Source organism: Hyperolius riggenbachi, chromosome 8 (assembly GCF_040937935.1).
Source record: "Hyperolius riggenbachi isolate aHypRig1 chromosome 8, aHypRig1.pri, whole genome shotgun sequence".
NCBI classification, from domain to species: domain Eukaryota; kingdom Metazoa; phylum Chordata; class Amphibia; order Anura; family Hyperoliidae; genus Hyperolius; species Hyperolius riggenbachi.
Genome location: NC_090653.1, coordinates 138,570,879 through 138,589,266, shown reverse-complemented (window position 1 = coordinate 138,589,266; position 18,388 = coordinate 138,570,879). Strand labels below are relative to the sequence as shown.

Sequence of the window (18,388 nt, the reverse complement as noted above, 5' to 3'; positions counted from 1 at the left end):
TATAATGGGAATAATAAGAAAACATTGAAAAAATTCATTGTTTTTCAGTTTTCAGCCATTATAGTTTTAAAATAATTCATGCTACCATAATTAAAATCCACACATTTTATGTGGCCATTTGTCCCGGTTATTGCAATGTTAAAATTATATCCCTAGTATGGTGACAATATTTTATTTGAAAATAAAGGTGCATTTTTTCAGTTTTACTCATTTTTAGCCCATTATTTAATAATTATAGGCCCTCTTAACATAGATATTATTTTTTCCCCTAAAGTCAGTAGGCATATTTTACTACAGTATTTGGCCACTAGATGTCCCCGCTGAGCAAAATTCTACGTAGCGTACCATGTAATGCTGCATTGTAACTAGGGAACTCACAATGCCGGGAACTTTGTTCCCATTCAAAAATTTAACGATCGGGCGGCGGAAACTGGCGGAAATCACGGCGGGAGATAGCACGGCGGCTCTATGTAAAAATAAACACTGTTTTTTGAACAAAAACAGTGTTTATTCTCAGCGGTAATGTACGGATTACAGCCAATTTCCCCCTGCTCCCTGTAACAGCGTGATCGCAGACATTTGCCTGCATGATCGCCTGCAAACCCCCCAAACTGCAGGGATGTGACTAGTTCCTCCCTGCAGCTCTAGCAGCTGTCGCTGCAGACGTGAAGCTCACATCCGCCTGGCATAAATGGTTAAATTTAGAGCTGGAGTTCGGTTCTTATATACCAAAATTCTAACTATTAATGCAGCATACGAGGGGGGGGGGGGGAGGGGGGGGGCTGCAATTAGCAAAGGGGTACAGCTGATAGCCAAACACTTGATATTGGTGTTCAGCTGAACTCCGGATTAACCTTAGTGCAGGCATAGCCGGGTAACGTGATAGGTATAGCCAAGTATCGTTATCGGCTACAACAAAGCATCATCAGCTACAGCAGTCAGCTGTAAAGGTTATGGTTAGAAGATTAATGTTAAGTTTAATTATAGGAAAATTAATGGTAGGTGATAGGGTTAAAGGTTAGTGTAAGACATGGGCATAGAATAATTTGTGTTACAGGATAGGGTAGAGGGCAGGGCGTCTTAATAGTGTAGAGGGTTAGGGTCAGTTTAAAGTTGAAAAGCAATACCAATAGCAGCACACAAATTCCAGACACTAAGCCATTATTTAAATATACAGTAGTTAGTGAAATTCAAAATCTCAACATCCAAATTAACAACGACCAAAATGCCTTCTAAACATACGCAATTAGATATACTCGCTTTGCTTAGCTCTCATCAATAACTAGTGATGGGGGAAAAAATGCAATACATTTTTTTTCAGAATTTGGAAAAACTCAAGGAATGGTCAAGAGAGTTTATTTCCACTTTAGAATGTTATACACTATGGTCCTACAATTACAAATTCTTCTGAGATGCGGCCATGGAGTTTTCTCCTGTTAATGACGGCCTCAGTGAGCAATCAAAAATGGCCATTGATTTATGCATACAGGACAACACCAGAGCAAGGTGAGTGTGCTTCTTTGGGCATAGTAACATCATTACGCAGATGGCTGAATAACATGTGCACAGCTTCCCTTCACTGCACACCTGTATACTTTCTCTTTAGCAAGTTCCCACTTTGAACTTTCTCACAATATGAAACACCCATAATATTCTGCAGTGACATTATGCTCTTAAATTATTCAAGGCCTCACAGGCTCCATACCTGTATTTATGATTTCTAGACCCAGATTGCACTGTTGTAGTAGTTTTAATCTCGGGGGAAAACAACATGGATTAAACAAGGCTTTCAAACATGCTTGATCAATTCTTCCTTCAAGAGTGATTGTAGAACATAAAATATTAGACCACTTTCAGATGTGCTCAAAAATCGTGAGATCAAATAATAACTGTCATCTCTCACCTGACACTAGTTTTAAAATGACAACGTACATGAAAACTGCCAGTTTTTGTTCTCTAACTATTCAATCTCTGATTTGTGTTTTCCATATAGGAGTCAACGGAGACACAACCAACATTATAGGAGGATGGGCCAACTGTGATCCCTGCCACAGCCATGCCATCAACTGACAGAATTTGAATTGGCTGTTAGTCCTATCAGTCACTAGGGAGGCCTATCTATGGTGGAGACTGAGGACTGCACCATGATGTGGACAGTATCACTGTCAGAAAAATGAAGCCTTTATAACTATCAGGTAGGGGAAGGAGGATGTTTGTAGGGCCTCCAAGCCAATCTTGCCAGAGGTTACTGTTTGCATTCTGAACTGCAAAAGCATGGCACAGACTTCCTTTCCAGGACAGAAATTAGAAAAATGAGAACAGGCAGTAACTATATATATATATATATATATATATATATATATATATATATATATATATACACACATTTAATGCTCTGTGTTTATAAATTATTTGTGACATAGGTTTGCGCAATAACTGCTAACATTGGTATAGTTCACATAACTACTTCAGTCCATTCCTACACCTTATCCCTAGGGGCATTGGTACTGCCTGCTAGCATTCTACTGGTGTTTTCAAGTGCTCTGCCCAATATGAATTAATTTTTAAACGTTTTTAAATTTCAGGATGTGAATTTCACATCCTAATTGGCCCTTCTGTGCATTCCAGAACATGAAATTTACATCCTGCAGTTTAAACACCGCCGAGCGCTTCCACACGTGCATGTATGCACTCCCACTCTTCCTGCGCTCATGAACGCTCGTGCATTCATTCAACAGTGAATGACTGCTGTTAATTGCAGCGCTCATTCATGAAAACAAGGGAAAAAAAGTTCAGCGGGTAGTATTAAAGTGTCAGTGTCCCTTTTAAATAAAAAAGTGTTTCTCCTCCCACCCCCAGTAAAATATTAGCTCCTACCTAACTAATTAACTCCTTGTGTTACCTATACTTAGCTCTAAATTTAGTGAACAATCAATTGCTAGGGTGACCGCCCTTGGATACAACACTTTACAGATGCATTGCTGTGCTGTTAGCAGGAAACAAAGCAAGCGCTCACCAATATGGGCCGCATCTGAATGACTCACCACCTCATATGCACCGCTTAAATAGCTCAAATACACACTCAGCAATCAGACAGATGCAAAACATATGCAAAACTAAACTAAATACTTACCATGTGCTGTTGCCTAGCAATGTATCTGTACAGCACTGGGATCCCCAAACTGTGCACCATAGCAATCGGATCCAATCACTACAGACGCACAATTTGGCGATAATTATGCCACATTCCCAACTAGTGATAAAATATGGCATGTTTGGTATTATTTTAACTGGGAAGAAAACACAAGTAATATATACAGTATATGTTTATAATTGTGGCACTTGTCATGTCAAATTTGTGAAGGGTGAAATATAAAAAAAAAAGTTGTTTTCTGCACTTACACCTATTTTTTCCTCAACAAAATGCTTATAAAATCAAAAAATTCTTGAAAACACATATGACATATGACAAGCCTAGCTTGTCCTGAAAAAAACTATGTGTGTAACATTTTGATGGCATAGGTAATAACAAAAAGTTATTGCTGTATCAATAGTGACAGCTGAAATGCCAACATTTTCAGGAATCCTAGGGCAAAAACTTTGGAATGCAAAGTGGATAACACTCTAAAATGGTCAGTTTTTAAAATGAGGTTTGTAATGATTACAGTAAAGACAAAAAGATGAAGTTTTAAATACTAATGGATGTGATTCTGGAGGATCATAATGCAGATAATCTGTACACACAGTTTTGAAAGTGGTAGGATATTAAATAAAATTTCATCTTTGTTCTAAAAATTAAAAACAGCATAAAACAAATAGGATAACATACACAACTGTTTTAACGTTACTAGAAGGGTCAATAATCAAACTCCAATTTACTCAGCAACTAATTGACATGATTGCCATTGCACTAGACAAAATATTCAGATTGTGTTGAACTGTATTTTCTGAGTAAACAATGCAGGAAAGTTTCGCTTGTATGGGGCAGCAAAGAACTTTCTGTTCTTTGTTTGCTCAGCAGTTACTTAATTACAAGACACTCTGATAAAACTCTTCCTTCTAGTGGCATTAGATCTGTCTTTCTATCTTTTTAATTCTATCTCTTTAGTTTTCTACTGTGTTTAATGTTTTTAAGCACATACTGTATGTAATGTTGAGTTTCATATCACTTTAAGCATATATTTAGTTATAACAGTCTTTAAAATAAAGCTTAACCAAACAAATGTTTTATAGTTCCAAAATATCTCCTGTGCAAATAGAAAAGAGAGCTGCATTTTACTTTATTCAGAACAATGATGTTTAGCAGCTTCCTGTCAACTGTCGGTAGATTTTCCACCTGTAAGTGTTAAGTGTCATGCGGAGCAGTGGGTTGATCTGGATTTCTTTTATGCTTATAGTCAGGGTGAAAACAGACAAAATATTCCAATTTATTGTTCCTAACATGTGAGTGGTAAACACACTTATTACAGACCTGTCACTTGTATATTTACTGAATAAATTGGAACATCCTCTTCCAGACCCAAAAAGCAACATATCTGTCACTTCTATTTCTCACTTATAGCTGAGCTGAAATGTGTTTTGAATTTATTTAGAATACTGTTTATGTAAAACAGAAACAAAACAAAAAAAACACATTCTGACTTGCTGCTTATAGTTAGGAAAAAAAGCTTTATTGAAAGAGTGACTCCGGTCACCTAAAATATCTTCCGTGCTAACCATCCTCGGATAAGGTTCATTTTATTTTTATTTTCTTAACTACTTCCGGACCTTGATGATTAAAATCGATGCCCTGTTTTGATCCTGTTATACCTGCCAGTGCACAGATTTTAGTCCTCCCGCCACACGCTTCCATGCTGCCAGTAAGGGCAGATCACTCACCCTGCTGTTGGTATGACAACAGAGCTGCGTGAGCCAGTCAGGAGCCAATTTCATGCTGTCATCACTGTAAGCCATAAAAAGCTATATAGCTCAAAATAAAAATATGAGACTCTTTTCTTTGCTGCTAATGTTCTATTAATTATCTGTACTACACATACAAATCATTATATCATCAGTTTGTTGGTTTTTTTTGTTTTTCAGTGTCGCTTTAGAGTGCAGAAAAATAGTTTGAATAGCTTACAGACATAATCATTCTAAAAGATACAAACCATATAATTACACTGCTGAATTTTTAGCATGTACATTGATCCAAGACTAAAGTGTCTCCTCAGTCACAGGACTGTGGTTTTACAGCTTTGGCCAGTCTGAAATACTATCTCTTATTTTTGCATGTTATTTGTATCCTACAATTATCTTGTGCTAGTGCTAAAGACGTCTCATGTGTTATGTTCTCTGACATTAAACTACGGCATTCATAGCTGCTGAAGACTCCCTCTCTCTAGTCCAGGGGTAGGGAACCTATGGCTCCAGAGCCAGATATGGCTCTTTTGATGGCTACATCTGGCTCACAGACCAATCAGTAGGGCTTGATTCACTAAGCTACACTGTTAAAGCACCACAGCTTAGCGTGGCAGCGCAAGTAAATTTTCAAAGTAGGCATGCCTATTTGGCCAAAGTGCAGGGATCTCGCCCTACAAAGATAATTAACTCCCAAGTAACCTAGCTAGTTAGTCACTATTTCTCCTGTCTGGCTCTCAGGGAAATTGCTGATGTTGCTGAAACCCAAGAGTAGCTGAAGATTAGTGTTGGGCGAACACCTAGATGTTCGGGTTTGCGAACGTACGCCGAACATCGCCGCGATGTTCAGGTGTTCGCGACGAACTCCGAACATAATGGAAGTCAATGGGGACCTGAACTTTCGTGCTTTGTAAAGCTTCCTTACATGCTACATACCCCAAATTTGCAGGGTATGTGCACCTTGGGAGTGGGTACAAGAGGAAAAAAAATATTTGAAAAAGAGCTTATAGTTTTTGAGAAAATTGATTGTAAAGTTTCAAAGGAAAAACTGTCTTTTAAATGTGGAAAATGTCATGTTGCTTTGCACAGGTAACATGCTTTTTGTCGCCATGCAGTCATAAATGTAATACAGAGAAGAGGTTCCAGGAAAAGGGACCGGTAACATTAACCCAGCACAAGCAGCAGAACACGTGATGGAACAGGAGGAGGCGCAGGAGGAGAAGGCCACGCTTTTTGAGACACAACATCCCAGGCCTTGCATGAGGACAAATAGCGTGCGGATATAGCAATGCTTTTTGCCGCCATGCAGTCATAAATGTAATAAAGATGAGAGGTTCAATAAACAGGGACCGGCAACGCTAACCCAGCAGCAGCATCAGCAGCAGCACACGTGATGGAACAGGAGGAGGCGCAGGAGGAGAAGGCCACGCTTTTTGAGACACAACATCCCAGGCCTTGCATGAGGACAAATAGCGTGCGGATATAGCAATGCTTTTTGCCGCCATGCAGTCATAAATGTAATAAAGATGAGAGGTTCAATAAACAGGGACCGGCAACGCTAACCCAGCAGCAGCAGCAGCACACGTGATGGAACAGGAGGAGGCGCAGGAGGAGAAGGCCACGCTTTTTGAGACACAACATCCCAGGCCTTGCATGAGGACAAATAGCGTGCGGATATAGCAATGCTTTTTGCCGCCATGCAGTCATAAATGTAATACAGATGAGAGGTTCAATAAACAGGGACCGGAAACGCTAACCCAGGCCAGCAGCAGCAGCAGCACACGTGATGGAACAGGAGGAGGCGCAGGAGGAGAAGGCCACGCTTTTTGAGACACAACATCCCAGGCCTTGCATGAGGACAAATAGCGTGCGGATATAGCAATGCTTTTTGCCGCCATGCAGTCATAAATGTAATACAGATGAGAGGTTCAATAAACAGGGACCGGAAACGCTAACCCAGGCCAGCAGCAGCAGCAGCACACGTGATGGAAAAGGAGGAGGCGCAGGAGGAGAAGGCCACGCTTTTTGAGACACAACATCCCAGGCCTTGCATGAGGACAAGAAGCGTGCGGATAGCATGCATTTTGCCGCCATGCAGTCATAAATGTAATAAAGATAAGAGGTTCCATAAACAGGGACCGGCAACGCTAACCCAGCAGCAGCACACGTGATGGAACAGGAGGAGGTGCAGGAGGAGAAGGCCACGCTTTCAGACACAACAACCCAGGGAGGGACGGCAGTGCAGCTGTTTGCGGCGTGGGCAACACCCGCGCCATAGCAGGTGAGGAATCGCTGCCAGGCTCCACAAGGTTCACCCAGTGCGCGGTAAGGGAGATGTATCGACCCTGGCCGAACGCACTCGTCCAGGTGTCAGTGGTGAGGTGAACCTTGCAGGCAACTGCATTCTTCAAAATTTTGGGTTATTTTGCTGACCACGTGCTCATGCAACTCAGGCACTGCAGAGCGCGCAAAGTGGTAGCGGCTGGGAACCACGTAACGTGGGATGGCCACTGACATCATGCCCTTGAAGCTGTTTGTCTCCACCACTCGATATGGCAGCATTTCGCAGGCCAGAAGCTTGGCTATGCTGGCTGTTACTGCCACGGCCCGGGGGTCATTTGCTGGCAATTTCCTCTTGCGCTCAAACATCTCCGAGACAGACAACTGAACCGTAGGGCTGCACACTGAAGGGCTGTTGGTTGTTGTGTTTGATGAACACTGGGAGACCTCAAGAGCACTACTCCGGAAAGTGACAGTGTCAGCGTCGTCTGATGTTTGTGAATGTTGTGAACCACGCAATGGCTGGGCTACTGCTGCTGCTGAGGCGGGTCTGGTGGTGAGTCTGGTGACCCCAAGGGAGGCAGTGTTGCTGGTACCCTGTCCTGCCGCATTTGCCCACAGAGTGGGATGTTTGGATAGCATGTGGCGGCTCATGCTGGTGGTGGAGAGGTTGTTAATACTTTTCCCCCTGCTCAGGCGGGTCTTGCACACCTTGCAAATCGCCATAGTACCATCCTCAGTGCAGTCTTCAAAGAAAGCCCAGACTTTGGAGCACCTGCCTTGCTGGCGATTTCTGTTTGCGCCTCTTTTGCCTCTCACTTGAACTTCCACGCTTGTGGTGCCTGAAATTTCGCGCCGCCTACCTTGTGGCACAAGGCGAACTCGTGCAGCAGTGGATTCTTCAACAGACTCATCTGTGCTGCTGCTACGACGGCGATGTTCTCGTTCACAAACAAAATCTGGGTCTATGTCCACATTGTCCATACCCTCCTCTTCCATTTCCTGAAACTCGTCATATGTCATTGTGGGGGGCCGCCGCCGTGGAGTAGAGCTCCCCAGAACAACCTCTGCGCAGCTCACTCCAACGTCGTCTTCCAGATCTTGTCGGCCGACCTCCTGCAATTGCAACCCCTCCTGCCCAACTTGCTCTGGGATTTGGGTTTCCGAGTCCTCCTCGGACTCGCCTTGTATTTCAGTGCGCGGTGCATTTCCCACAGTTAATGGTTGTGAATCCTGGCACAACATTTCTGGCTGTTCCTCCATTGACCTTTGAAAGGTGGAAGTTTGTTGGGCTGGGAATAGCTCCTGCGAATACCCCATTGTGTCCTGAGGTAATTCATCGGACTGGTTATCTGGCAGTTGTGTGCGTGGTGTCGCTGCCGGTTGTGTCAGCTTTGTGCCCACTGGCTCCTTGTAACTGGCTGAGGACTCGGACCTCGTGCGTGATGTGCTGGTGCTGCTTAACCCACTGCTGGACGCTTGAGAGGTCATCCAAGTAATTATCTGGTCCTGTTCTTTTGGATTTGTGAGGGTTGTTGTCCTGGACAACATGGGCGGTATTGAGTGGGTTTTCTTGGGTGCTCCCCTGTGGCCTGTACGTGAACCGTCAGGGGAAACACTTCTTCCCTTGCCCCTCCCTCTTTCACCGGATTTCTTCCTCATTTCACTTATCCTTAAAGTACATGCTGACTGGCAGCAGTACAGTGGCAGTACAGAAATGCTATACAGTGGTGGGTGAGCGGTGTACCACTATTCCCAGCAGCGACACAGAGCACAATGCTATACAGTGGTGGGTGAGCGGTGTACCACTATTCCCAGCAGCGACACAGAGCACAATGCTATACAGTGGTGGGTGAGCGGTGTACTACTGTTCCCAGCAGACACAGAGTGGCAGTAAACACAATGCTATATAGTGTGGCTGAGCAAGGTACACAGAGTGGCAGTAAACACAATGCTATATAGTGTGGCTGAGCGAGCGGTGTAGTACGGTTCCCAGCAGACACAGAGTGGCAGTAAACACAATGCTATATAGTGTGGCTGAGCGAGGTACACAGAGTGGCAGTAAACACAATGCTATATAGTGTGGCTGAGCGAGCGGTGTACTACTATTCCCAGCAGACACAGAGTGGCAGTAAACAGAATGCTATATAGTGTGGCTGAGCGAGGTACACAGAGTGGCAGTAAACAGAATGCTATATAGTGTGGCTGAGCGAGCGGTGTACTACTATTCCCAGCAGACACAGAGTGGCAGTAAACAGAATGCTATATAGTGTGGCTGAGCGAGGTACACAGAGTGGCAGTAAACACAATGCTATATAGTGTGGCTGAGCGAGCGGTGTACTACTATTCCCAGCAGCGACACAATGACTGGGGGGACCCTGGCTAGCGTGGCTGGAGCGCGAACTACCCTGCCTGCCTACCCAAAGCTAAACCCACAGACAAATGACGGAGATATGACGTGGTTCGGGTATTTATTTACCCGAACCACGTGACAGTTCGGCCAATCAGAGCGCGTTCGGGTCCGAACCACGTGACCAGTTCGGCCAATCACAGCGCTAGCCGAACGTTCGGGGAACGTTCGGCCATGCGCTCTTAGTTCGGCCATGTGGCCGAACGGTTTGGCCGAACACCATCAGGTGTTCGGCCGAACTCGAACATCACCCGAACAGGGTGATGTTCTGCAGAACCCGAACAATGGCGAACACTGTTCGCCCAACACTACTGAAGATGTGTCTGACACTTCCGCTGCCTGGCGGATCATCTGTATACACATCACCATGGCAATGAATGTGGGCCCTACTGTCCCAGTTTGAAACCTATTGTATGGCTCTCATGGAATCACATTTTCAAGTATGTGGCGTTTATAGCTCCCCCAGCCAAAAAGGTTCCTGACCCCTGCTCTAGTCCATCTCTAGATTTAGCCTGAGCAGGATGGCCTGAGTTGACTTTGCCTCCCATCCAAATGCGTAAAATAAAGATCGGTTCACAAGGTTGGGAAAAGAAATCCCAACTAGTGATAGGCCAAAGAATGTAACAATGTAACCCTTTTTCAAATCAACCAATGGAGAATGCATACAGGATATGAGCACCATGCCTCCTCTCTGGAGTAATGTTGCATCAGCCGACCTAATTTGGTTATATTTTAGTGTATGATAGAAGTATTGCTCACACTTGTTTATTACCATTGTCAGAGAGAGATATCTTTTAAAGTCCTTTTATCTGCTATTACTACAAATAATGGTATTGTTTTATTTATACCATTTTATTTTGCAAAGCTAAGACTTATATATGAAAATTTAGAAAAATCTTAGCCACAACCGTTAATATTCTAAATAATCCTCTTTCATATTTATGCTTAAAGCAATTATTCTTTGGATTTATCAGTTATCTTAGCTTTAACACTGATAAGGTGTGAACTATGAGACTGTAAGTGAAAATGTGGGATGTGCCCTGCTGATATAGAGCATTACTGCATAGTGTGGGCAAACACTGACAAATCTGTTCCTATGGCAACCTTAGAGCTCTTTAACGATGAGCTATTAAAAGTTCTGAAAGTTATTAAACAATTGCCAGATGTTTCTTTTTAAAATGTAGCCTGTGCCAGTGGTGCTGCACATAGGCTGTGTTCTAGGATAATTTAAGACACCATGGCAGCTGTCTTTTTTAATATAAGCACGCATGCTGTAATAATATATATCTAAGTAATTACCTTTAATCCTATGCAAATGAATTGTGACACATTATAGCACCATTAGTAGAAATAAGAGATCTTTTTCAGTGATTGTTTTCTCCTTAGACATCTTATGAGCTTGACTCTACACAACTATAAAGGAGGTATCAGTAAGCAGATAATGAGAGATTCCCTCGATCTGGCTAATTTGCAGATAACACATCAATCTTAAAATAGTTAATCCACAGAACCAAATGCATTTTGCAGAACTGTTTTTTTACTTTGTTAAAGAGAAACTCCGACCAAGAATCGAACTTTATCCCAATCAGTAGCTGATACCCCCTTTTACATGAGAAATCTATTCCTTTTCACAAACAGACCATCAGGGGGCACTGTATGGCTGATATTGTGGTAAAACCCCTCCCACAAGAAACAAGAAAAGTACATACTCTTGGCAGTTTCCTGTCTGTGAACCTTGCTGCATTGTGGGAAATTTGTTGAAGCTGTTTACAGCTGTTTCCAACTGCCAAAAAAGGCTGCAGCAGCTACATCACCTGCCAACAGTAAACATTTCACCATGCAATAAATCTCAGAATGTAAATTAGGGATTTAAAAGATTTTACAATGGGCAAACACTGACTAAATCATTTATACATAATTATTGTAAAAATGAAGCACTTTTTTATTACATTATTTTCACTGGAGTTCCTCTTTAATGTTTAATTTGAAAAACAATCATGTTTATCCAATTCTGGGCCCTCTGTCTCCTCTTTCTCTACCTCTTCTGACAATCAAGCTTGCAATACAATGCTGGCCACATATATTTATTCATGAGTCATATATATCAAAGCACAAGCTGAAAAAACAAGCTGAAAAATTATCTTGAACATTTTTTTTTATTTCAAATGTAATTACATTAGTAGCCCACTGAAAAAAACCCTCCCAGTCAGTTGCTGTCAGACAATCTTCAGCCAGGGAGATCAAAGCTCCCTGCTTTAAAATACACCTGTGACTTTGCTAAATGCAGAAATTGGATACTTACCTTGGGGAGGGAGGCCTCTGAGTCCTAAAGAGGCTTCCCCCATTCTCCTTAGCCAGGCCAATCCAGCAATGAGATCCCCAATGTGTGGCACACTGATCCTGCAAAGTAGCATGGATCCGCTTAGGCTCCGGTGCAAAAAAAGCCAAGCCCCATCCGATCTGTGCTAGGGTGCATGCATGGCTCGAGCCGTCAATCAATACGCATGGACAAACGGCTTTTCAAGAGTCCTAACGCTGAAATGGGCCTGCGGAGGGGGACGAGGGAAGCCTCTTTTGAATCCAGAGGCCCCCACCAGGTGAGTTCTTTTTTCACAAATAGTACATTTTTATTACAAATTAAACACAGTTTATTACAAATTTTATTACAAATTAAGACAAATAAATTAATAATAAAAAAAATGTTGCAGCAGCAATCAGATGCCACCAACAGAAAGCTCTGTTGGTGGCAAGAAAAGGGGACAAGATTCATTTGTGTGCTCAGTTTAATGACCCTGCAGCAAGCTATTAAAGCTGCATTGGCCTGTATTGTGAAAAATCACCTGGTCACTAGGGGGGGGGGGGGGGAGTAGTAAAGGTGGGGGACGGGGGAAGGGAATAGGGACCAAGACCAGTTCAAAAATTGCTAGGTACAATTAACCTGACCCACACTATTGTTTAAAGCAATTAATCACGTGACAAAGGTCATGCAAAGATTAGAAAAGGTCATTTATTGGTATTATGTAAAGCTAAAAGGTGTGCAGCGAAACACAGCATTAAAGGACAACAGCCCTGGTGCACATTATTCACACACAGCACACTGATCAAACAACCCTATTCCACCTAATCAAATAAGTTATGCTATTGCACCGGGCCACTGTTCAAGCAGTTGTCAAAAGTTCCATTGAGCTCCTTGATTCAGGCATCCTATAGCAGGTATCTATGTGCACATAACCTGCAAAGCAAGTTAGCAAAGTGCAATAAAGTCATTATAGTTGTCAGCTTGCAAGCAGTTAACATAACATCCACATAGTCCAACTAGCTGCACAGCAACATCGCTCCAGAAATTAGCAGACCACTATAGTTGAAGGGGCCCCCCGTCACAAGTAACACTTTGCTCACAAATTCCAGACAACAGAGCGTTCAAGATCAAAGCACCTCACTGCAAGCTTAAATCAATTCCCGAGGATAACGCCGGGCCAGCTCGCCTCATCCTCTCAGGTTAACAGGACACAGCTTTTAGCATGTTCCAGTGACCGGCATCCTCTGATTCCTGCATTCAGCAGTGTCTTTGTCTCTGAGCCATACGCTCTCTGGGCAGTCTGCACCACGCAAAACCACAGCGTGACCTCAAACAGGCAGCATAGCATAGGTGGATGGTGTTGGATCAGCTGCGTGTGCTGATAGGCCGACTAGTTTCGAACGGCAGATCCATTCTTCCTCAGGGCGTGGCTTGCACTCAGTAGGCCAGACCTTCATAGGGTACTCAAGCTCCACCTCTTATCTATTGATCGGCTGAGCAGTTTGAAAGCAGCCTGTGAGAGTTGTCTGCTAAGGAATCTTTTTTTTTTTTCGTTATACAAAATTTTTGATTGTAAATTGTAACAGGTAAGATAGGCAGTTCACTACAAATTATTGGGATACACAGCTCATTGTACAAATGCGGAACAATGAAAAAGAGGTAACATCATTATACTTAACAGGACATGTCATTAATCAGGAGGAGAGCCCCTTATCTGACATTCACACAACCCTTAGGGTAGTCATCAAGGGGGGTGAGCCTAATTACTAAAACCGGCGGGACCAGATGGCCATAAGGCCACCCGCCAGTGTAGGTATAGCGTCTGGTTTGACTTGTAGTTGGTTTCCAAGAAGAGAAATGGCTATAAGTAATAACCGTTAACCTTAACATCTAGAACAGAAGGAACAGACATAACAAACAAACCAAGGTCTAAGCATTATTAGCTAACGACAGACTCTGATGTCATCATTGAATATAGAGAAGAAAATTGCATATACATAAACCTAAGCCAGGGGTTTATAACCAAGATTTAGGGATAATGTAGTGTTCAGATTTAACTCCTAATCTAGCTCTGATCTTTTGCTCTAGTTGGATGTTTGAACAGGTAGAGGATAGTACATGTCGAAATACCAAGTTTTCCTGGGATTTCCAGTTCAAAGAGATTGTATAGAGTGTGTTCAGGATGGGATGGGCAATAATGGGTTGTAGATTGGGAGGAATTTTATCTATGTCAACCATCAATAATGCTAAAGAAGGGCATAATTTGAAGCCAGAAAGGCATGTTCTGCTAATATGAGATTCTACTTCTGTCCAAAGTGGTGAAACTTTAGGAAAGCTCCAAAACATATGTAGGTAGGTACCGATGTCAGAGTTGCATTTCCAGCAAGTCGGGGAGGCATTAGGTGCAAATGAGGCAATCTTCCTCGGAGTTATGTACCATCTATAGAGAATCTTATGGGCATTTCCCAGTGGGAGTTACATTTGGACAGTCTAGAGATCATGTTGTTGGATTTGATTAGTTGAGGTACCGAGATATCTCTATGAAGGTCCGTAGACCAAATTCTGGAGTATCGTAGTAATGGTGAAGTCTTGCCTGTTCTAATTGTTTCATACCAAACAGAAATGCCACCTTTATAATGGCCTTTAAAGTTAAGCATGGCTAAAATTTCAGGTTGTATAGAAGGTGGACATAGATTTTTAGAGGAGGTCAGATGATACATTCTGTGGTAAGTAAAGAGTTGGTTTGGGGGGAGATGGAATTGGCTGCTTAATGAACTGAAGGATTTGAGTTGGTTGTTTACGAAAAGGTCAGAGAAGGAGGATATTCCAAGTTGATTCCATACCGACAGGTTTAGGTCTGGTGTGAAATATCTGAGGGCTCTTAAATTAGTCTGAATTACAGTGGAGTTGGATTTGGGAGGGGGGGTGTTTAAAAAAGCTTTCCCCGGCTTTTAATGAAGCTTGTATGGAAGGATAAGGATTTGGGGGAAGTTTTGCCCCCATTACAAAGCTAGTTAGTAAGTCCCTCAAGTTTGCGCCTGTGAGGAGTTGTTCAAGTTGTACCCAGGGTTTATCTGAAGACCACCAGTGTCTGATCATATCTAGGTTTGCAGCCTTATAATATGATTCGATACAAGGTAAACCCATACCTCCAATTTTTTTTGATAGGGTCATTATCTTGTGTGAGGTACGAGGTTTTTTTCCATTCCAGACAAAGTTGTTGATGAATTTTTGAACATCAATAAACCTAGTTTTATTAATAGGAATATGTAGGGTTCGGAAAATGTAAAGGATCTTTGGGAGGATAAATAGTTTGAAGGCTGCTATTCGGCCTGACCATGAGAGGTGAAATTTAGACATATTAGAGCATTCTTTTTTAACCTCTGAAAGTAACGGAATGAAATTATACTTAAATAGGGATGATGAAGATCTGGTTAGGTGAATACCTAGGTAGGGAACCGCTTCTTCTGCCCAAGAAAAGGCAAATGCTTGTCTCAGTTTAGAACTTAGATCATTGGATGAGTTTAGGCCTAATCCTATAGATTTGTTTTGATTCAATTTGTACAGAGATGCATCTGCAAAGCTGGTTAAATCTTGCAGTAATGATGGGAGGGAAATCAGTGGATTTGTTAATAATAAAGCTATGTCATCTGCGAATAGGCTGATGAGATGGGAGGAGCCTTTGTACTGCACACCTGTAATAAGAGGATTAGAACGTATTTTTTGGGCAATCGTTTCCATGATTAACACGAAAATGATAGGTGACAGGGGGCAGCCTTGGCGTGTTCCATTGGAAATGGAAAAGGAATTGGATATAAAGCAAGCTGCATTGACTTGGGCAGAGGGAGCGGTGTACAAAGCCATAATAGCAGATATAATAGTTCCTGAAAACCCAAATTTGAGTAGAGTGGCTCTTAAGAACTGCCAGTGGACCCTGTCGAATGCCTTCTCTGCATCCAGAGTAAGGAACAGAGAGGGCACCCGACAGAGCTCCACATGGCGTAAGGCAGCAGCCATTCTCCTAGTAGCATCTGATGCTTGACAGTTTCTTGTAAACCCTACTTGATCCTGGGCTAATAATGAGGGGGTAATTAACATGAGCCGGTTTGTTAATAGTTTCGCATACAATTTTATATCAGAGTTCAGCAAAGAAATCGGTCTGAAGTTGGTCACAGAATTTTGATCTTTTCCTGGCTTGGGAATAACTGTAATAATAGTTTTTAAATATTCCGGAGGGATCGTGCCCGATGAGGCAAATTTATTAAATAGATCTGTAAGCAAGGGGGAGAAAATATCTGCAAATTTGATTAAATATTCATTGCTGAAGCCATCTGGGCCAGGGGCTTTGTTTCGTTTAAGGGATTTTATTGTGGAACGAATATCTTTTTCCGTAAAGGGGGAGTTGAGGGTATCTAGCTGTGATGAGGATAACTTGGGGAGTTGAATAGAATCCAAAAAAGAATCTATTATTTCAGGAGTTGGTTGATGAGTAGTTGAGTCAGAGTTTAGGTTATATAATTTTGCATAGTATTCGCGGAATAAATCTGCGATATGTTTTGGGTTCGTAACTATTGTTTTGGTAGATGGGTTAGTCAAGGAGTGTATTTTTGTTTTCAGTTGTTTATGTCGTAGAAGGTTGGCTAAATATTTTCCAGCCTTGTTGCTTTGGGAATAAAAATTAAGTTTTGATTTTTGCAGTAGGTAATCATATTGAGAGTGGAGGATATTAGCTAATTCTTGCCTGAGTGAGAACAATTCTTTTTCTAAAGATATATTGGGGGAAATTTTATGTAGTTTTTCCTTGTCCTGTATCAGGGACAGCAATGAGGAATATCTTTCTAATCTCTTTTTTTTTATGCGGGAACCTTGTCTTATAAGTATGCCTCTAGAGAAGGCTTTAAGAGCAGACCAGACAGAATCTAGACAGACTTCCGGAGCCCGATTCAATTGCAGAACTCTTTGATTTCTTCTGATAGTTTGCAAACGAAGGGGTCATCAGACAATAGTGAGGTGTTTAGTTTCCAAAGGAAAGGTTTGTTCACAGAGAGACCATCTTCTAGGGTAATACTGACTGGGGCATGATCAGAACATATTCGGGGGCTGATTGAGGTGTCAGAAACTTTTTGCAGGAGTATCTTATCTGTAAGGAAGAAATCTATCCTAGAGTATGTTTTGTGAACAGTGGAGAAATACGAGTAATCCCTCTCAGAGGAGTGCAGAATGCGCCATGGATCGTATAAATTGTACCAATGCCTCTGCTTATGTATGAGGGTTATTTTATGTAGTGATTTAGAGGAAGAATCCAACCTAGAAGGGCACGCATTGAAATCACCCCCTATAAGTAATAGACCTTTTTGGATAGATTTTATTTTCGCAAAAAGTTTCTGAGTAAAGGCCCGTTGAGCTGTATTAGGACCATAAAGAGAGACTAATGTAAGCAATTCCCCATTAATATGGCCAACAAAAATAATATACCTTCCCTGTGGATCGGTGACAATAGTAATAGGATCAACCTTGAGGTCTCTATGGAAGGCCATCAACATGCCCCTTTTTTTATTTTGGAAAGTACTGTGGTATATTAAAGGATATGCCTTATGAGAACAGAGATGAGAATCTTTCTCGAGGAGGTGTGTCTCCTGGATAAAGATAATCTGCGGGTTTAGGGGTATGATTTCCCTCCACATAAGGTGTCTCTTATATGGACAATTGAGTCCCCGGACATTTAAAGATGTTATCTTCAAAGGCATTGTGAGGGGAACATAGCTTTAAGCAGATGTGGAAATACATTGCATAAATATTGACATCCTTGTACAGTTACAGAATATGGAGACCTTGGAATATAAACAACTACATGAAAGTGACTAGACTTATAAAACATAGATTTGTCATATGAACTTATAACTTTCATAAAATGTACATTAAGTGATAGAAAACTTAGCAAAAAGCAAAAAGCTTTAGCTGTAATGTGTTTCATAGTTCGTAGAACACACTCAGTGGGGGGAATACAGGGATTCTGTGAAACCACAGAGAAAGGGCTAAGTGGAGCCTGAAGGAGAGCAAACAGTTGCTTTTTTTTTAATGATTAACTCTTTGGTGCCATTCCTGCTGTGATTTAGAAGACCCAGAGGAGGAGCCAGGGTGGTCAGTTAGCTCAGGAATCTGCAGCTTAAGCTAGTGAAAAAGTTTCTTGCCATTAGAGGTGGAGGAGATCACGTACTGCTTGCTTTGAAAAGAAAAAATAGTTTGGTCGGAAATCCCCATTTGTAGGGAATTTGCATATTGTGAAGAGCTTTATTGAAAGGTTGTAGGTCATGTCTGAGAGATAATGTATTTGCAGATAGGTCAGCATAAAGGTGGATATTTGCATACGGATCTGGTAAAGAGCCTGATTTACGAATAGAGTTCATAAGATCATCTTTCACATGGTAAAAAAGAAATCTGGCCAAGACATCTCAAGGGACTGAGTCTGGAAGATGTGAAGGTTTGGGTATGCGGTGGGCACG

At 42.1% G+C, this 18,388-nt stretch overlaps 1 long non-coding RNA gene across 1 annotated transcript in view; it reads left to right on the top strand.

Moving 5' to 3' along the window:
* The window catches only part of LOC137528331 (uncharacterized), a 76,529-nt gene that overhangs the window by 21,256 nt on the left and 36,885 nt on the right, over positions 1-18,388 (top strand). Inside the window, exon 2 of the long non-coding RNA XR_011023364.1 lies at positions 1,994-2,195. This is a non-coding gene — a long non-coding RNA (uncharacterized lncRNA). The remainder of the gene's footprint in view (positions 1-1,993; positions 2,196-18,388) is intronic.